Source organism: Mirounga angustirostris, unplaced genomic scaffold (assembly GCF_029215605.1).
Source record: "Mirounga angustirostris isolate CCGP_5_RB_7025 unplaced genomic scaffold, mMirAng1.0.hap1 SCAF_7, whole genome shotgun sequence".
NCBI classification, from domain to species: domain Eukaryota; kingdom Metazoa; phylum Chordata; class Mammalia; order Carnivora; family Phocidae; genus Mirounga; species Mirounga angustirostris.
In genome coordinates this window covers 80,183,360-80,203,039 of record NW_026991715.1, presented here as the reverse complement: position 1 = coordinate 80,203,039, position 19,680 = coordinate 80,183,360, and the positions used below count along the sequence as shown (strand labels likewise).

Genomic DNA, 19,680 nt, shown 5'->3' with positions numbered 1-19,680 from the left:
TTCATTCATCCAATAGGCATTTATCAAGTGCCTATTATACATTGAGTTGAGGTAAAGATTAATAAAAGATGGTCCCTGTCCTAAAGGATCTCAGAATCTAGCAAAGTGGCCAATCCCATAAGTAACTGAACGCAAAACAAGAAACACATGTACTAAGACATATGCATAAAGTGCATGCCAGGTGGCAGAGAGGAGGGAAGAATTAAGCTTGTTGGGATTCAGGGAATCTTTCAGAGGGATAAGTGGGCTTTCATGGAGACAAATAAGGCAGAGATGGGGTAAGAACATTCCAGATGGGGGACAGCATGTAGAAAGGCAGGGACACTAGACAGTTCATACTGTCTCCTCATGCCTACTCTCTTGGGAATGGTGATCTACAGGGTCAGATGCTACCAAGAGGTTATTTGAAATAAGACCTAAAAGGGGAATATTTCATTTAGCCATTTGAAAGTTATTGGTGACTTTTTACAGAATAGTCTTAGGTTTGAAGCAGGTTTCAAAATAAATGGAAAGTGAAGAAGTGGGTAGCAGTTTAACAGAGAGAAAAGGGGAGGAGAAGGGAGAGGGGTGAGTATTTTGAAAAGGAGACAGAGTGGAAAAAAGGTTTAAGATCTAAGCATGCTGAAATAGGACAAAAATGGCTGCTCTTAGTGGGACTGTGTTATGTTTGGTTTATTTTTATAATTAATTGAAGAATTATGTTTCTTCAAAATTATTTATTGAATTATTCTTAATTAAAGAACTATTTTTGGGGCACCTGGATGGCTCAGATGGTTAGGCGTCTGCCTTCGGCTCAGGTCATGATCCCAGGGTCCTGGGATCCAGCCCCACGTCGGGCTCCTGGCTCAGCGGGGAGCCTGCTTCTTCCTCTCCCTCTGTCTCCCCCCTGCTCACGCTCTCTCTCTCTCTCTGTATCTCTGTGTTTCAAATGAATAAATAAAATCTTTAAAAAAATAAAGAACTATTTTTACACTAAAAAAAATACAATCAAATAGAAAATACGTACCTTTTGCCAATCTAGTTTATTTTTTCTAATCCAAATTACCCCCCACCCTTATGATACCTACCTTATCATAATTTTATCTATCAATTTTATCCCCAGAACAAGTAGTGAGTGACAAGATAGTTACTGTAATCCACCTTTTCATAGCATGGGTAAAATATTAGCCCTGTCTTGAGTCAATTTTTGTATCTGCTATGGAATTCAGATGATCAATTTATTATCAGAGCCCCATAACGGATAGCTCAGAACTGAGTATATTAAGAGAAACACTTTCAAAATGTTTTGAAAACACAAAATTTTTAGAAATAGGTCACAGATTGCCATTATAACCCTAAAATCACCATTTTATAATTATCAGAACCTTGACCCTCAATTAAATACTACCTCATCCACCTATAAAAGGTAACTGGTTACCAATCTAATACTAAATGAGACCTTTTAATATAACCTGATGCTTTTTTTTTTCCTTTTTTTTAACTTTAAATTCTTACAAAACTAGAAGCCAGATCACCCAACTCCTTTTCCATGCTCCAAAAAATCATGGTTATTTTTTTAAAGAAAATGTGTTCTCCATACAACAGGTTATTTATTAGACCAAATTACTGAATTTGGAGTAGAACAAAATACATTATATTCTTTGCTATACTGCTACATTAAAAGTTTTTCCCCCCACACAAGGAAATGTATATGACTTGATAGATTTATAATTGCAGCCAGTCATCCAAGTAAATAAAACAGTGAGGAGGCAGCTATAACCCACTAAAGCAATGGATCAAAGGTTCAGGAAAGAATAGAGTCTTTACATGCAGGAAAGGTGAAAATTTTAAATTAAGAATAAAAAAGAAGAATCTTAAGGAGCTACAGGTGAGTGAAAGGAAATTCTTTGATATTCATAACCATTGGAAACTAAAAAATGACTCCAGGTTACCAAAAACCAACCAAAGTAAACTATTTTATGTGTCATTGCAAACAATCAAGAAACATCACACATTGTTTTATAATCGGCTATATAGATATTCTCTATCTTGCCAGTTGTTCAGGCCAAAAAATCTCTGGAGTCATGCCCGGTTCTCTCTTTCTTTCATACCCAATCCTTCCTCTTCACTCCACCTTCAACATATATTCAGAATATCTCTCCACTGATCCTTGGTCCCTATCACCTTTCACCAAGGTTACCACAGTTTCTCCCAACTGATCACCCCATTTTCATTGCTGGCCCCTTCGGCAGGTGAGCTTTCAGAAAGGCAAGTCAGACCAGGTCACTCCCATGCTCAAACCTCCCAGTGGTTTCTGCTCTTGCCAGGACAGAGAGGGCCCTGTATCATCTGGTCCCCAATACCTGTCTGATCTCATCTCCAGCTACTCACCCTCATTCACCCCCCTCCAGACACAGCAACTTCCTTGTTGTTACTCAAACACACCTGCACACATCTGTCCCAGGCCCTGGGCCCTTGTTCTTCCCTGTGGCTGAAACACTCTTTACAGAGCCCTCGCCATGGCTTGCTTTTTCATCTGTCGCCTCCAAAGGTCTTTGTTCAGCTGTAACCCTTAGTGAGTCATTCTCTGACCACCCAAACTAAAATTGCAAACCCAACCACAAACACTTCATCACTCCCTACCTCTACTTCCTGCTTTATTTTTCTACTTGGTGCTAACCATCCTCTAACAGTTAATATATTTTAATTATTTGTTTATCATCAGTTTTATACAACTGGAATACAAACTCCAACAAGGAAGGAATTTTTGTTTGTAGATAAATAGTACTTGACCCATAGCTGATTCACAAAAAATACCTGTTGAATGAATGAATCAAATCAGACAGTTCCAGGAACAGAGAGATGCTAACGATACATAAATCTCCTCATTTCTTATACAGTGGTTAAAAGTTTAGCCTGGTGTAAGTTTTCTGAGCTTTCTTTATAACTTATGTTTTAGGTGAAAAATCATATAACAAGCTACCTCTGAGGTAGAGTCATAACTTTAAATAAAGACCTGGCACCGATAATCAAAAATAAGAGATAAAAAGTCAATGGCGAGTTCAAGATTTTGAATCTATCCTTAAATAACCAGAAAAAATTGATGAGATTATCTCTGATGCCCATAAACACTGGCCAAGCATTTAAAACACCTCTATTTAAGGCTCCTTGATGTCATTACAGAAAGCTTTTGAATGAGCAAGGACATGCAAACTTCAGGTCTAAAGCACTACAGGAAGTCAGAAAATGTAATTTCACAACCAAAGTAATTTGTAATGCATTCTGTGACTTTCTTTTCAAACACAACTAAAAAAATTCAGTTCCAGTCCTAATGACTGCTCCAAACATGCCAATCCCAACATTACTAATTAGCAGCAAGCAAACCCTCTATACTAGACATTATCTCTTTCACCAGTGCTCTGGGTTGTTGTTAGGCCCAGACTGATTTGGGAGTAATTAATGTTTCTGCAGTATGCAAATCTAGAGTTGAGTTCACTAGATTTCCACTGGCAAATACTAGTAAAAGCAGGGTCCTCTTTGTATTATCTTTCCCAGAATACCTTCATAGCATGAATTTAGGAGACAGCAAGCTCCCAAGTTTGGTCAAATGTGCACTTATTATTGAAGAGACTTGAAATGCACATGAAAACATTGCATGAATTCATTTCCCTTCAAGCCAAAGACTTCCGAAGACTGGTATCATCAACTTCCCTCAAAACTTGTCTCCTTCAGTCTTCCCCATTTCTTCTATCTCCCCATCAATGCTGCCACTTGGGTTTAGAGAACAGTCATCTTTATTTAACCCTCCCTTCTCACATACAATTGGTGGTCAAAACCTGTAGGTTCCTGTAGTAAGACCATCGTTCGTTCTCAACTGTGCATGACTGCATTATTCATTCAACTGCTTTTCTTGCCTCTGGTCTTTCCATGATCTGATCAATTATTGTTTTATGCACTATTATCAACTGTCTCTGTCCATCAATCTATTCTCTTAGCTACAAGATTAAAGTAAACCCCAATCTGTTGTGCTTCTGCTTAAAGAATTTCAATGGCTCCTTATTTTCCACTGAATTAAATGTAGATCCCTCAGCCTAGGATTTAAGGTCCTCTCTAATAATGCCCCAACCCTGACCACCCAGGCTTACCTCCTTCTAGTTCATTTCAGTATAGAAAGCAGCAGCTGTTGAATCTCACTAAACACCTATAATCTTTCTCTTCAAGTCCCTAGAGCACTTGTGGTACTAATAAATTCATTTACTCATCCATCCACAAATAGTTATCTCCTAATATGTGCTAAACATTGCTTTCAGAGCTGGAGATACAGCAGTGAATAAAACAAAGGTTCCTGCCCTCATGGAACTTATGTTCTGGTGGGGAAAGACAAAATAAATTCAATCAACAGGAAAAATATGTCAGCTATAGATAAGCACTTAAGAAGAAAAAAGCGAGAAAAGGAATTAGGGGTTGTTGGGGTACGGTTGGGCAGGGTAAGCTTATAACTTTAAATAGGGTGTTCAGGAAAGGTTCCACAAAGAAGCAAATACCCGAAGAAGGTGAAGGAATGGGCCCTACAGATAACTGGACAAAGAGCACTTCAGGTACAGGGAAGAGCAAATGTCAAGACTTTAAGTGGGAAATGTGTTTGGCTTACCATAGGGAGAGTGTAGAAATATAGTCCAAGGGGTAGAAGGAGACCAGTGTTTTTAGGACTTAACTTTTACTCTGAATATGAGGAGAACACATTGGAGGGTTTGCAGGAGAGGAGAGGCAAGATCTGACATGTTTTAAAACAATCACCTTGATCAATATATTGAAAGTCTGGAGACAAGTTAAAGGGCTGTTACAAGAATTTAAGCAAAGCTAATAATGATGCCTTGGACCTGAGTGGGTCCAAGTGGGGTAGCGCAGGTGGGGAAAGTAGTCAGCTTCTGGGTAGCACTAACAGGATATGGAGCATAAGAGGAAAAGAGGAGGAAAGGGTGACTGGAAGGTTTTTGATGTAAGCAACTGAAACGCCACTGTCTAATAGAAGAAATACAGTGTGAGCCGCACACGTAACTTTTAATTTTCTTACAGTCACATTTACAAATGTAAAAGGACAAAGATGAAACCAACTTTTAAACTATATCTTATTTAGCCCAATAAAACAAAATATTATTTCAACAACAAGTAATCAACATAACAATTATTAAGATATTTTACATTTTTTTCAAACTCTTTGAAATCTGGTGTGTATTTTATATTTACAGCACATTTAGTTTGGACTAGTCACATTTAAGTGCTCAACAACCACATATGGCTAGTGGCTACCATATTGGGATAGTGCAGAACTAGAATGATGAAATGTTTTTTTCTTTCTTTTTTGTAACAGGGATACTAAATGCAATGGGGATACAAGTTATCGTTTAAATTATAGTAGCAAGTCATGGGAGGCAATCCAATATTCACTCATAAGGGTAGTTAATAAATTACATTACAACCAAGTAGCTACTAAAAGCTAGGTTCCCAAAGAATATTTAAAAGTATGCAAAACATATTCATAGTAAATACGGGGCAGGAAGGGTCAGAGGAAGAAACAGTATACACAAAATGATCTCATGAGTAGGGATGAAAAACACACACACACGAGCTTGGAAACACATATGTCAAAGTCTTAACATTGATCATTTCTGGGATAACTGATGGAGGAAAGACTATAGGAAGAGTAGCATCCCCCACAAAGGGGGATGATTGGAAGGTCTGAACATACTACATTTAGGATGCCTATTAGATACCCCAAGTGGAATATGTTGTCTAGAGTTCAAGAGAGAGGTTCTGATCAGTAATAGGTATCTGGAAACTGTCAATGTACAAATGGAATTTAAAGGCAAGAGACTGTATGAGATCACTAAGAAAGTGGTTTTCAACAGAAAAGAAACCGGGACCAAGGACTGCATACCAGGATATCCAACTTCTAATGTAAGGAAGATGATGAAGACCCAGCAAACAAGACGGGGAAGAACAGCAAGTTGGTATAGAATGACCACCTTTTTTCGGGCGCCTGGGTGGCTCAGTCGTTAAGCGTCTGCCTTCGGCTCAGGTCATGATCCCGGGGTCCTGGGATCGAGCCCCGCATCGGGCTACCTGCTCTGCAGGGAGCCTGCTTCTCCCTCTCCCACTCCCCCTGCTTGTGTTCCCTCTCTCGCTGTGTCTCTCTCTGTCAAATAAATAAATAAAATCTTAAAAAAAAAAAAAAAAAGTTTAAAAAAAAAAAAGAATGACCACCTTTTTCAAGGGATACTACAAGTCACATCCAAGGAGAACTGAGAACTGACCAAAGGTATTGACTTGAAAGCCAGTCACGGTCCTAGCATGAAACAGCTTTGGTGCAGCAGCGGGTTCTGAAAGAAGTAGGTTCAAGACAGACCAAGAGGATATGAACCGCAGAAAAATCTGTGGACCACATTGAGCATGAAGCAGGGCAAAGAAATACAGTCTCTCTTTTTTGTAACAGGGATACTAAATGCAATGGCAATACAAGTTATCGTTTAAATTATAGTAGCAAGTCATGGGAGGCAATCCCTCTCTCTCACACTCATAAGTTTCTTAAAACAGGGAATGCCTTAATTCTCTGAGCCCAGTATTACTTTTGAGGCAAAAAATTAAAAACATGTGCCTAGGAGTAATATAGTAATTTTACACAGGCTGGCATACTGAATGCTGAGGTAAACCAATGGATTAACATCAAAGTTAATTCATGATTCAGATCATCAATTGGCGAAAACCTCAACTCAGGGTAAACACCTCTGAAAAGTAACTGCAATCTGATAATTACTGGCTGTCACAAAGCCTAAGTATAAATTTCGCAGTGAAAGCTTTCATCAAGAATGCTCTTTTTCTTTTTGCCAAATTTCAGGTTTAAAACTAACCACTACATTTCTTTGACATTACTGCAAAGATGAAAAAATCCCAAATACCGAAACTTCAGGCAGATAACCAGTGAGTTACCAGCTATGACACAAAAAGACCAGACTGTAACCTAATCAATACAGAAGACTGTTGCAATGAAAAATACAGTGACTAGAAAAATCAATTATTCTTCAAACTTCCAACATTTTACTAAGTCTGGGCAAATTTCAAGCTATTGTTTCTGCACAGTCTTTCAACAATGGTTCAATCTTACTGAAAATCCTCATAGAGCTAACATATTAGGAGGTAATTATAGACAACTATTATCAAATCTAATATATGTTGCTTCTTGGCATAAAAATATCTGCCTCTTTTAAGTTCCATTTAGAAAACACAGTAGAGAATTCATTTTACAAGTTTAGCACCTGAGATTGAGGAATGATGGCCAGGGAATGGGCAGGATAACAGAATAGTTGCAGTAATCTCGAAGAAATGTAAGGTTCGGAGATTTTTAACTTGGGTTTTAGCCATTTCAAAAGGATACACTGGTAATTTAGTGCAGAAATTTCAATGTGTAGATAAGGCAATCTATTTTGCTCACCACAAAATGTCTTATGAAACACTCAAAATAATTCTGTTGGTGTTGCTTCTTTACCTCATCCTATTTATTGACTTAACAAGACTCCAATTTCTCAATGCAATCTCAGTGCTCTATTTCAGTTCCCCTTTTCCTGTTTACAGATTTTAACTTCAATTTCTTCTCTCCATAACCAACCATGTCCCTTCCTTCTGCCCACTCTCTCCTGTAATTTTACCTGCCTTCCAGCCACAGAAGGAGATACTGATAACTACACAATCAAGGCTCCTCCGTGGGAGAAAAGGAGAGGCACAGGCCTAGGTGTGCAGCACCATGCTTTTACACTCAAAGGGATTCGATAAACAGGAATTGGGCTGCTTACCTGAAATATTATAGGTAAACTAAGAAGACGCAAACAGGAGTAAAAAGGACTGAGGTAGGAAGCGTCCACTGTAAAGTAAATCTGTGTATGTCAGCGTGTGCGTGTTCTTATGTGTGGGCGTATGGGAAAGACATTCTACAGTCGAAAAAGCATTAAATATGTGTTTTAAAAGTCAGGCAAGTGTAACTAAGAGAGGTGGGGGATAAAAAGCTTAACAGCATAACAATAGGCATGCTACCAAGTAAATATATCAATTCATTTAGTATTTTAGGAAAAATTTACTGTTCAGTAGAATGTAAATAAAATGACTTGATTTATCAAATTCCAACTAGAATTTGCCACTTGGCAAAAATTACCATGAAAATAAAACAGTAAGTTGTTAAGTGATAAGAAAGTTACTTTCCATACATAGTTCCTCTCTTAGCTGAAACTCCATGAAATCCAAGGTCGCATCGTCCTTCGATTAATTCTGCATTGTGTTTAGTGCACCGTCATGCATGTGAAGGCATTCAATAGTAATTACTGAGATTTCATTTTGATTGAGGAGAACAAGACTGACCTTCGCCAGTAAAGGAAAACAATGCCGCCTGACTTCCGTCATACTCTAATATTCCAATTGGTAAGTCATATTCATCTGTCACTTTCCCTCCTAAAACTCTTGGAAAAACTTTGAGCTTAAATTGTGGTATGTATTTGTTATTAGAAGGTCTCAATTTAACAAAATCAATGAATTGGTGAGCTCATTCCCTGACTTACAGTTATTGAGACTGTATGATGGTCTGCAGCTGCCTCCCCTCTCCTGCAGCTTTGGTGTTTGGGAAAGAAGCACCTGAGAGCAGCTCGACTTCCCATCATTAATGGAGGATAGTTGGCAGGAAAGCAGGCAGGGGCAAGGGGGCCCATTCTAAGAGGAAACTACCCTTAAAAGGAAAAAGACTCCATCCTGTTATTCTAGGCTTTACTCAATGCCCCAGCTTTAACTCCTCCTCCTGGGAGGATTTACAACTTGTTTGTGACAGAAAGGAAGGGAATGGCCTCGGGCGTCCTAACCCAGGCCAGGGGGAAGCTCAACAGCAACTTAACAGTCAGTGGGATATTTAAACAAAGAGCTTGATCTAGTTGCCTTAGGCTGGCTGGCTGGCTGGCTGGCTGGCAGGCCTTAGGGCAGTGGCGGCTGAGGCCTTCTTGATCCCTTCTTGACCCCGGAGGCTACTAAATTCTGCCCTGGAAGAGCCCTCCACCCTTTCCCACGTGAACAACTACCAGAAAGGTAGATGAGCGCGTGGACAAAAACCAGATCAGGTGGCAGGCGCAGGGAGGGTTAATCAGATTAAAACAACCCACACCAAAGAACCCCTAAAACCCCCTAGATTTAAACGCCAAAATGGCAACCCTCTCGGCTCCCCTCCCTCTTCAGGATCTTTGTACTATCGCTCAATAAACTCTGCTTTGCTGCCCACCACTCTTCCTCTGGTCTACCTCTTCATTCTTCGAAGCGGTGTGACCAAGAACCCGGGGCACTAAAGGAAAAGAAATCCTGCAACGTCACGACTGGCTAAAACGCAGGAACCAACCTCCTGCCCCCAACATGGGCTTACTTTTTATAAAGTCATCTAGGACTCAGTAAGTACCAAGTGTGGGGAATGGTTCTCTCTAAGCTGCCCCAACTCGTGGCTGGTCTTGCACTGCAGTGCTCACAACCACCACCCCGCCCCCCACCACACACAGAAGATGCCAAGCCTCTGTCCCTGTACCTTTGTGTCCTTTAAGTATTGCTGCTCCAACTTTGTTCTCCCTAATTGCCCCAGGCCACAGATTGTGCATGCAGAATGGGTACCCTTTACTTCCATTAATACTCACTCCAAATCAGGAGCTAATGAAAAAAATTGGTCCACGGTTATAAAATCTTGCTTCTATAGCAGAAATTGGCAGAGATAGGGGTGTCCCAAAAATTAAAATAACAACTTTCTTCATAAATATTTCAATAACTGCTTTTCTTTTTTGCAAATCTCACCCATCTTAAAGAGAGAAGTCAAATTGAATCAACAATAAATTAAAGGAAAACAACGGAATGCAAGGTCAGCGAGGAAAGTGAGTAGCGCTGGCGGTAGTTCTCTGATCTGCAAAGCATTTGGAGCAAGAAAGATTTAGGATAACTTCCTAGTTCCATCGTTTCTTTGCCGATTGCCTTCACTCGCATTCCCTGGGAAAATCCCTCTAGAAATAAAACTGACCTAGCTTTCAAAACAGCCGGTGAGAAATCGTAACAATCTTTTGAAGTTTTGATTTTGAAGTCTCCTTCCACCTTATCCACCACTCACTGACCACATATGATTTAGAACCTCAAAACTCTCATCTCCATTAATTAGTTCCTTTATCTCTGATTTCTCTCAAAGATAAGCTTTTAAGATAATTTTTAACAAAGTTAAAGGATCAGTAAAGCAACTGAGCCAGTTCAAAATGATTTAAAGATTAAGTAGTCTCTTCTATCAGCAAAGGCAGCTGCTCCGTGATTTTTTATATATATATTTTTTTAGTACACAGAGAGATTTAATCTCTAATTTACCATAGCTGGGGAAATTCAGTATTAAATTGGATACTGTGTATATATATATTTTAATGTTTAAAAGTGTTTGAGTTTTCTTCATTTATATTAGCACTTGAAATACACATACTATTGATAAAGAAACTAAACACTGAAGTGAATTTAATATGTGCATAAACTTTCAACTAAATATATATTTTTGTTTATAGAGGCATTTGCTACAGATGCAGTTAATTTTGTTATCAAATTGTTTAACTAGCTGATTTTGATTTTCAACTTCATTGTCAAATAACATCTTTCTTTTAATAATGATATTTTTATTGACAAAGAAATTCATGGTGGCATAAAATCAGATTACACTTTTATACAGAATCCGAAGGTTGTTGTACCCCTCTAGTACCAAAAGGACCCATAGTTACTTCTTGCAAAGAAATGTGCCTTCCACAAGCTCTTGTCCTCTAAGCAAGTGTCCTACAGTACTGTTCAGCTTTCCTTAGAAAATGATTCCAAAAATAAAAAGGAATATGAGCAAGAAAACAGTTGGTTTTCTTTCCATTTCTTTTCCTTCAGAGAACCACAACAAAAAGTAATTTTTGGCTTTCTGTCCGAAAGTGATATCCTAGAGTTGTTTCTCCCCTGCATCTTCTATCACTAGTGTTTAGCAAAGAAGTTTTAGAAACTACTGCTAGATATAAATTATCTAATGCTTAGTATGGAGGATCCATGTGCCATGAGTTGGCTCAAATCTATGATAAACACAGGATGTGAACAACAAAGGAAACTATTTTTGCAGCTGTTGGCCTCAAGTCTCATGTTATTGATTATGGTAATATATTGTGCCTTTCCTAGGAAACCACGTAGGGCATACCTGTCATATTCATCTGCTGGGTCTTTTGACGCAAATGGCTTAATGTCAGATCAATGAATGACAGTGTTATTCAAACCTCAGGGTTACTAGAGCTCACCTTTGGGTCTCTGGCAGCCCCACCATTACCCTTCAGTTTCCAAAGAAACCCAGGCTGATTCACAAATGAGTTAACTAATGGAATTTTTGCATTCCCAAATCAGCTTTGTTTAATTAACTTCATTTGACGTGAGCCTCTCACTAAAAATATTAAACTGAGAATAGTGTCACTTTATAAGGCTCACATCTGTACCTCAGAGTTTTAAATGTTTGAGTGGGTGAAACATTTCTTTCTAATCTGATTTTCCCTCATTAATTATGCAAGGAGATGGCTGCACCCACCAAATTAGGTCAAAATTTCATAGTGTCTATTGGCAATCACCAGTTTAACTTAGAGCTGTTAGAAAAAATATCTGATTTGTGAATTTAATGTTGATAAAACGAGCCATGCATTTTGTAAATCTTTCTTTGGTGGGCAGAATAATGGTCTCTAAAGACGTCTCTTACCTAAGCGCCAGGACCTGTGAATATGTTGCTTTACACGGCAGAAAGAACTTCGCAGATGTGATTAAGGTTAAGGACCCTAAAATGGGGAGATTGTCCTGGGGAGATTATAAAAATTGAGTTCTTTCCCGGTCACAGAGAGCCAGAGAGATGGCTGCATGAGGATTCATTCAGCATCTGCTAATGGTGAAGAAGAAGGGAAGTGGCCATGAGCCTAGGAATATAGACGGCCCCGAAAAGGTGGAAAAGACAGGGGAAGGGATTCTCCCCTACAGCCTCCGGAAAGGAAGGTAGCCTTCCTGATACTTTGACTCTGTAGTCATTGAGACCTGTGTCAGACTTCTAACCGATAGAGCTACAAATCACTAACTCCGTATTCTTTAAGCCACCAAGTTTGCAGCCATGTGTTACAGCAACAAATGAAAACTAATATACTCCCTAGTTGTTAGAATGTTTTAATCCTTTCTTTTGTAGGAGAAAAGTAAGTTGAAAAGTTGACTAGGAAAAAGAGCTCACCTCCAACTAGGGAGTATGCTGCCATGAAAATGAAAACAGGCCTGTGAAAGTGTGGGTGTCCAGGTTCCAGCCCTAGCTTTGCCATGACATAAACACATAACTGGGCAAAGCACTTAACTGGTGCTTCACAGGCTGAGCCTCTTTCCTCTCACTGGAAAAAATGTTTCCTTCCAGGTCTATGTTCTCCATACAGGTTCCTCTAATTCTTGTGGACACTATTTTGATTTAGCTTGTTGTCTTTCCAGTGAGAACCAAAGTGATCCTTTCTCTGCCATATTTCATCGGTTCATGCCAGTAAACTCTACAGACCTGCCATTTCCATATTTCAAGCAGGAACAAGTGTAAGTATCTATAAGACTTGAAACATTCTTATTAGGACGTAAGAATAAAATGAAAACTCTCCTAAGCCAATTTTTAAAATGATCATGCTTAAAACTCCTTAGAACTACTTCTTGATGCAAGGATGAAAGAAACTGTAATCTTTATAGTACACTCTAGGTAAACTGCCACCTCTGTCAGTTAAGTCAGCAGGAGAGTATTTTCATGGGTATCTTAAGGGTTAAAAACTACAGAAGTACTTTTTTAATTACAAAGAGTTAGCTACTCAATAGATTAAATTATATCACCCAAAACGTTAATACAAGGAGCAAAAATTCAAAAGAACATAGCCTGGAATATAACAGTCTTCTTTCCAGCACAAGCATTTTGAAAGTGTTTCAGTAAAAATCTTTTTTAAAGTACGGAAACCGTTTATACTGACTTAATTTTTTTTTAATATTTAACCTACCATAATCTAAATTATGTAATATATATAGTAATGTGATTTTTGTAATATGTAATGCATATATTAATATACATAATAATCATATGTATACAATAAATCATAATAGCTCTACTTTTCAGGAATTTTGATAGCAGTTTACTAGCAAATTTTCAAACACAGAAACAGGACTAGGTATTCTAAACATAAGGTAATTAAAAGTCAAAGCATCTTTAGCAATGTTTTCAGAGTAGAAAGAAATTTACAAATAAGCATTTATGATATTTAAGATAAGACAGATATTCTTCACATACAAGTAACTAAATTTAAAATTTTTAGCCCTTTTTTTACACTCTCTCACAACTGTATTTCTCACCGAGTCTCTGTAGAAAGGTGAGTGAAGAGTATCACCAGTCCACTAAGTATCACACAAAAACAAAGGAGGGCATATTCTAGAAGCCTCCAAAAATACAAGAAACAAAAATGCCAATTTCAATCAATGTCTCTCTAGAAATGGACAGACTAAACCACATTTCAAAAGAGCCAGATGTTTACCTCCAAACACAATAAAAATTCAGCTACATTAAAAAATGCGGGGGAGGGGGCTCCCTACTCCATCGACTCTACCTTACTCTTTTTTTCTCTTGCAAAGCTATCCCTTAACTAATTAATTAGAAACTGACTTCACCTACCAGCTTCATTTATACACAGTAGCATGTTCTGCAAAGACACACTCAAACAGTCCAGTGGGAATCAAGAGGAGGAAATATATAGAAGACTAATATTGTCATATGGACAGAACTCTCCTAATGCAGTGAGATTCAGAAGCAAGCTGGTAGGAAGAAACCTGGCTTGTGTACTTCATCCTTTATTGTCTATTGATGAGGCAAACTGCAGATGAAAAATTGAAACAGAAAACTAACTTTAAAAAGGAAATATTCGGGGCGCCTGGGTGGCTCAGTCGGTTAAGCGACTGCCTTCGGCTCAGGTCATGATCCTGGAGCCCCGGGATCGAGTCCCGCATCGGGCTCCCTGCTCGGCAGGGAGTCTGCTTCTCCCTCTGACGCTCCTCCCTCTCATGCTCTCTGTCTCTCATTCTCTCTCTCTCAAATAAATAAATAAAATCTTTAAAAAAAAAAAAAAAGAAATATTCATTCATAGATCTTCTATGTGAATGTTATAAGTGGTTCTAAAGTATTCTTGTCCTAAAGCTGAACTCAGCTTGCTTATCCTTACAAAGCATGAATATGTATTAAAAGAAAACTTTTATAAAGCACTAATTTCATGTATCACAAAAGTGGGAGCCAATTGTGAGATATTTTGAAAAGCATTAAAAGTACAAAATAAGTATGAAATGATAGTTATTAATATACTTTAAACTTCACATACTCCCCGTAACTGAATCTTTGTCCAATGTTCTAATTTCTCTAACATGCAAATTCTCAATGTAACTTGGCCCTTCTTCTCTAATATCTACCCATGTCATCGTGACCTTTAAAATGTTAATATTTAAACTGGATAAAATATATAAAGAATCAATAAGAAATATCTAATTTACACACTTAAAAAACAGCCCATTTGTCCTGTGACACTTGTCAAAATATTTTAGGGAATTTATGTATTTCAAAAAATTTCAAATAAAAAGCTCTACTGGGTTTGCTAAGGCTGCTTACTAGAGAGAGGAGAAAGCATTACATTGTGCATTCACAGTTATTTGCATAAGCCTATCTCACATGCATATACACACAGACCAACACACACTTTAAGTACAAACTGTAAGTCTATTCTAGGTAATTGGATGAAATGCTCCCATACACTACGATTTCAGTTATTAGTATATCTTAGAAAGAAGAAACCATTCATGCACCTAAAACAGAATAACAGAGGCATTTAGTAATTCTGTCTGATATGCAAAACAAGGCACTTACCTTCTATTTCTAGGGACGTCTGAAACTGAGCTGGAAACCAAGCAACGGGGGGGGGGGGGCGGGGGGGAAGAGGGGCTTTATTGCGGGGTGAATCATCCCCACGTAGATGCTCTGAACAACCCCTGTATGCATACTGACATCATCAGGAGAGACTTGGAGGCAGAGGATACTATGGTAACCAGGCAATGTGCTGGGAAACAGAAGCCTTTAATTGCTTTAACAACTTCCTGGGGCTCGAGCTACCAGGCTTGGATTTGCTAAGTAGGAAGTGAAGGTTGTCACAGAAGCCTCGAGTGTGACACAGAGCAAGGGGACTCAATGAATTTTGAATCTATTCATTGCGATGTGACTTTTTAATGACAAATGTCATTACATGACTCCATTAGCAATATTCCTCACAGTTGAAGCTCTGACAAAGTCACAGGTCAATAAATAATGCTGCCAGGTAGCAACAGTGTAAGTACTCCTAGATGGTTTTCTCATTTAACAAGCATTAATATTATTGCATTACGAACATCCTTTTCCTTGAGGATGAATACTTGATTCCCTTTGAAAAGAAAGCTCACATCTGTGCCTTCGAGGTCAGTATACGGATAACAATGAAAACTGATTCTATTTACTTCTCCAGGAGGCAGCAGTTGTTCCATTTATCTCCAAGTTCCAGGAAAGCCTTGCCAATACATCACTTATCCAGAAAACACCTCCAGCGAAATGCCTAATTATGACAGCCAGATAAAATCAGAAGAAATCTACTGTCTTACTGCCTCACAGTCTTTTTAAGTCTCTTCTATCACAAGCAGAATTACTTCTACTTCTAACAACCCCTAAAACCACACATAATTTAAATCTCCCCTTTGAACTGTTTGTCCTTCCCTGCATCTGTCACCCACGTTCATAGGAATACAACCCCTTTTAAAACTACCAGGCTTAAAGTAATTGCTTAAAATAACAATGCTTCAACATCAAGCTGAGTCTATAATGATACACCATGCTTATTTGATCAGATGTGAAGCTTTAATAAGTATATAATTTATCATCTGTACTATTAAAAACTATTGCTTTCTTCTCCCGGCATGTTGGATTGACATGTTTTTAAACAATACTGTGGTCTAATTTTTCTAGTGCAAATACTGTAATTGTAAAGATAAGTAAGTAACTTGGCAGATCCTCTTTAAGATATTCATAACACAATAAAAAATGGAGGTTGTCATTCTGTACAGTATACTTAGATCTAAGCTATTTCATAGAAACTATTATTATCTCTATTTCAATTTAGAGGAAGCTAGGCCCGCCTTTTAATGTTTCCCTTGTGAGTAAACAGTGTACAAATGTCTAACAATAATACTGCTTACAAAAATGGTAAAACAGAATCCACCAGCACCAGTTTACAATCTGGAAAAATATAGAGAATTTTAACATAATTGACAAGTTGGACTTTTCACTACTGCAGAGGTGAGGGAAAATCCTGAAGGAAAAACAGCCCTCACAAAAATACAAAATTCAGTGTTCCTTAACTTTGGTAAGGTGAAAAAGCTTTCCAACAAAATGGAATTACTCTTTTCCTTTCATTTGTTCTTCCTGAGATCCTGAGTTTGAGAGCAAAATATGCACATTTTATCATGATATAAATGAAAATATAAATATATATGCAAAGCATACCATAGAGGTTAAAATAGTGTTTATACATTACACATGATTCAAAGTTTAAAATAAATGTATTTGTGTACCTTAATATGCATTGAAAAATGTCTAGAAGATACATACCCAACTGCAGACTGAGAGTACTCCAACTTTTATATTATAGTTTTATACTTCTAAAAGTTTTTTTCTTAACCATGGATATGAACTACTATTGTAACTCAAAAAATGGAAATTCTAAATGTGTCTGAACTTGCAATTACTCTCAGAGAAGACCAATGGCAGCTTCAGTGGACTACATCCTAACATACTAGCCAGACTATTTTAAGGTCATTTTAAACAACTCCCAGAAGGGAGATGACCCACCCGTCTAAACAGAATTAGGATGGGAAAAGCAAATAAAGGTTATCTGGACAGCACACACAGAAGGGGGAAGGTGTATGGACTTTTGCAGAGATGTGACAGTCATAAAGGAACAGTCCCACAGTAAGGATACTTTGTTACATTTTTAAAAGGTTCAGTTTAACAAAGAGCCTATCCAAAAATAAGGCTGAAACAAGAGATCTCTGACCAAAAGGCTGAAGGGAATATGGAAGACCACCAGCAGGAACAGAAATCAAGTGTCACGAGACAAATGGCCCCAGGTAGCCAGATTATGCGTCCTGTTAAAGATGCCTGCTTTAGAGAAGAGAAGCCTGATCTCCCCCAACGTCCCTTCCCTAATTCCAAGCTTCATGTAGTTTTTATTCTCCTCTTAATCTATAAATCAGTGCTCATCAGTGTTCTATTTCCTCTTGCCACTCCAATAAATGTTGTGATCAGTGCAATCTCACCACCTCTTAGAGAAGACCATAAACTCTTTCCTAAATTGGTAACTTTTACAAAAATCACTACCTCTTCCTTGGATCCCTAAGGATTGCACAGAAAAGCCTTGTAAAGTAAACATCTACATGAGGTCACTCAAAGCACAGAGTCTGGGGTAGGGACAAAAATCTACCCAATAACGGCTCTAGCTCCACTGAGCTCTGACATATTCTTCCTAGATAACTGTATACTCCTTTAATTTGTCCTTCAGAACTTCAGAAAATCCACTTATTTCCCCGCAGAACCCAAGGCTTCACAGACGTCTAAACAATATTATAATTTCTCAAACTGAAAGAAAACCAAAGTTAGAAGGTTGAAAACACTTTCACAAGAAAAAAAAGACAGCATATTTCCCAGAGAAGTCACCCCCTGACTACCTAAGTACTATCGATTGCACCTAATTTCCACACAACCACCTTAAATTGAAGTTTAGGGTTCAACAGGGTCCTGAGCTTACCTTGTTTCTTAAACTGAAGTAAATTTATGTTGGCAAAGTGCTGATTCATAAGCAAGTGGGGGGTTGAAGTGTCACTTTGGAGGGGATATTTGGCGAGCCTTTCGAAAGCTTGATAGTCAGCTATAATGCCTGCCTACCTCCTCCCCCAAATCACTTCTCTGATAAGCGGAAACACCCTTAATCCTAAATCAGCTTTGCCTCATAATTGACACTGAATTTCTTCCTAGCCCAGATGAGCAACATTCTTGGCTCCTCTGGTCTTAAAACCTTCTCATAATTCCAGTTAAGCATATTAGAAGTATAAAAAAACAACGAAAAACGACAATGGCATATGGGATTTTATTAGCATTTAGGTTTAAATGTGTTCATTAAAACAAATTCATACTGATTTATTTTTTTATTTTTTTTTAAAAGATTTTATTTATTTATTTGACAGAGAGAGAGACAGTGAGAGCAGGAACACAAGCGGGGGAGTGGGAGAGGGAGAAGCAGGCTTCCCGCGGAGCAGATGTGGGGCTCGATCCCAGGACCCTGGGATCATGACCTGAGCCGAAGGCAGACGCTTAACGACTGAGCCACCCAGGCACCTGAAATTCATACTGATTTAATTAAAAAAAGAAAAAAAAAAAAGTATCACCAGAACTTCCAAATCCAGTCAGTGGCCAAATTTCAGTGATCTCTCTCCTTTTTGTTCCTGCCCCATCGATGCTCCCCTAGCACAGCCTTCCCCATCAGTCATCCCACAATGCTGTGGTCTCTGGTCTTCCTGACTTCAGTGTCTTGCTCATTCCTTTAATCATTCTATGCATAACTTTGTCTTTGATGAGTCATCATAAAACATTTTCATACTAGGTTACCACAAAAATCCAAAATCCTAAAAGGTTCCCCTGTGAGCCACTGAATCAAGTGCAGATTTCACAGCTTCAGTATAAACCTATCTTTGTCAAACTTATCTCCTTGAGCTACATACAGCCAATTAGACAATCTGATACAGTAATATGTCCCCGTCCTTTCCCTCCTCCAGGCCTTTGCTCTTCCTCCTGAAATCCTACAACCAGCTCCCAATCCTCCCCACACACAACTCCTCCCGTCTCTCCTCCCTACCAATCTAAACCTTACGAGTCCTCCACCAACCTTCTCTTCCTCCTCAGAAACACCAGTGTTCTCTACCTTACTAACTGCATTTAAAACATTCCACTGCCCAGTTATTAGCATGTATCTTTTTTTTTTTTTTAAAGATTTTATTTATTTGACAGAGAGAGACAGCAAGAGAGGAAACACAAGCAGGGGGAGTGGGAGAGGGAGAAGCAGGCCTCCCGGATGAGCAGGGAGCCTGATGCGGTGCTCAATCCCAGGACCCTGGGGTCACTACCTGAGCTGAAGGCAGATGCTTAACGACTGAGCCACCCAGGTGCCCCTATTAGCATGTATCTCATTTCCCTGCTCCATGTAATCTTCTGAAAGGTAGAGACAAAGTCTACATTTGCCTCTTATTCTCTTTACAGCACCATGCGTTGCATTTGGCATTTATTCAATAAATACTTATTGGATAAGTGAATAAAAAATATTATTATGTCCTAATTTTTTTTCATTTTCCAGGGTGTTTAAGATTAAATTATTTTACTTAATCTTTGAAACTAGCTAGTAGAGTAGGGTAAAGCAGAAATTGGAATTTCACTTCTAGAAATGAAATTAAAAAGCAGAGGCTCAAAAAGATGCCATGAGTTCTCTGGTGTCA

At 38.4% G+C, this 19,680-nt stretch overlaps 1 protein-coding gene across 18 annotated transcripts in view; it reads right to left on the bottom strand.

Annotated features, from left to right (window-relative positions):
- Window positions 1-19,680, bottom strand: part of PAM (peptidylglycine alpha-amidating monooxygenase) — a 283,678-nt gene that overhangs the window by 210,310 nt on the left and 53,688 nt on the right. The window lies entirely within an intron of this gene.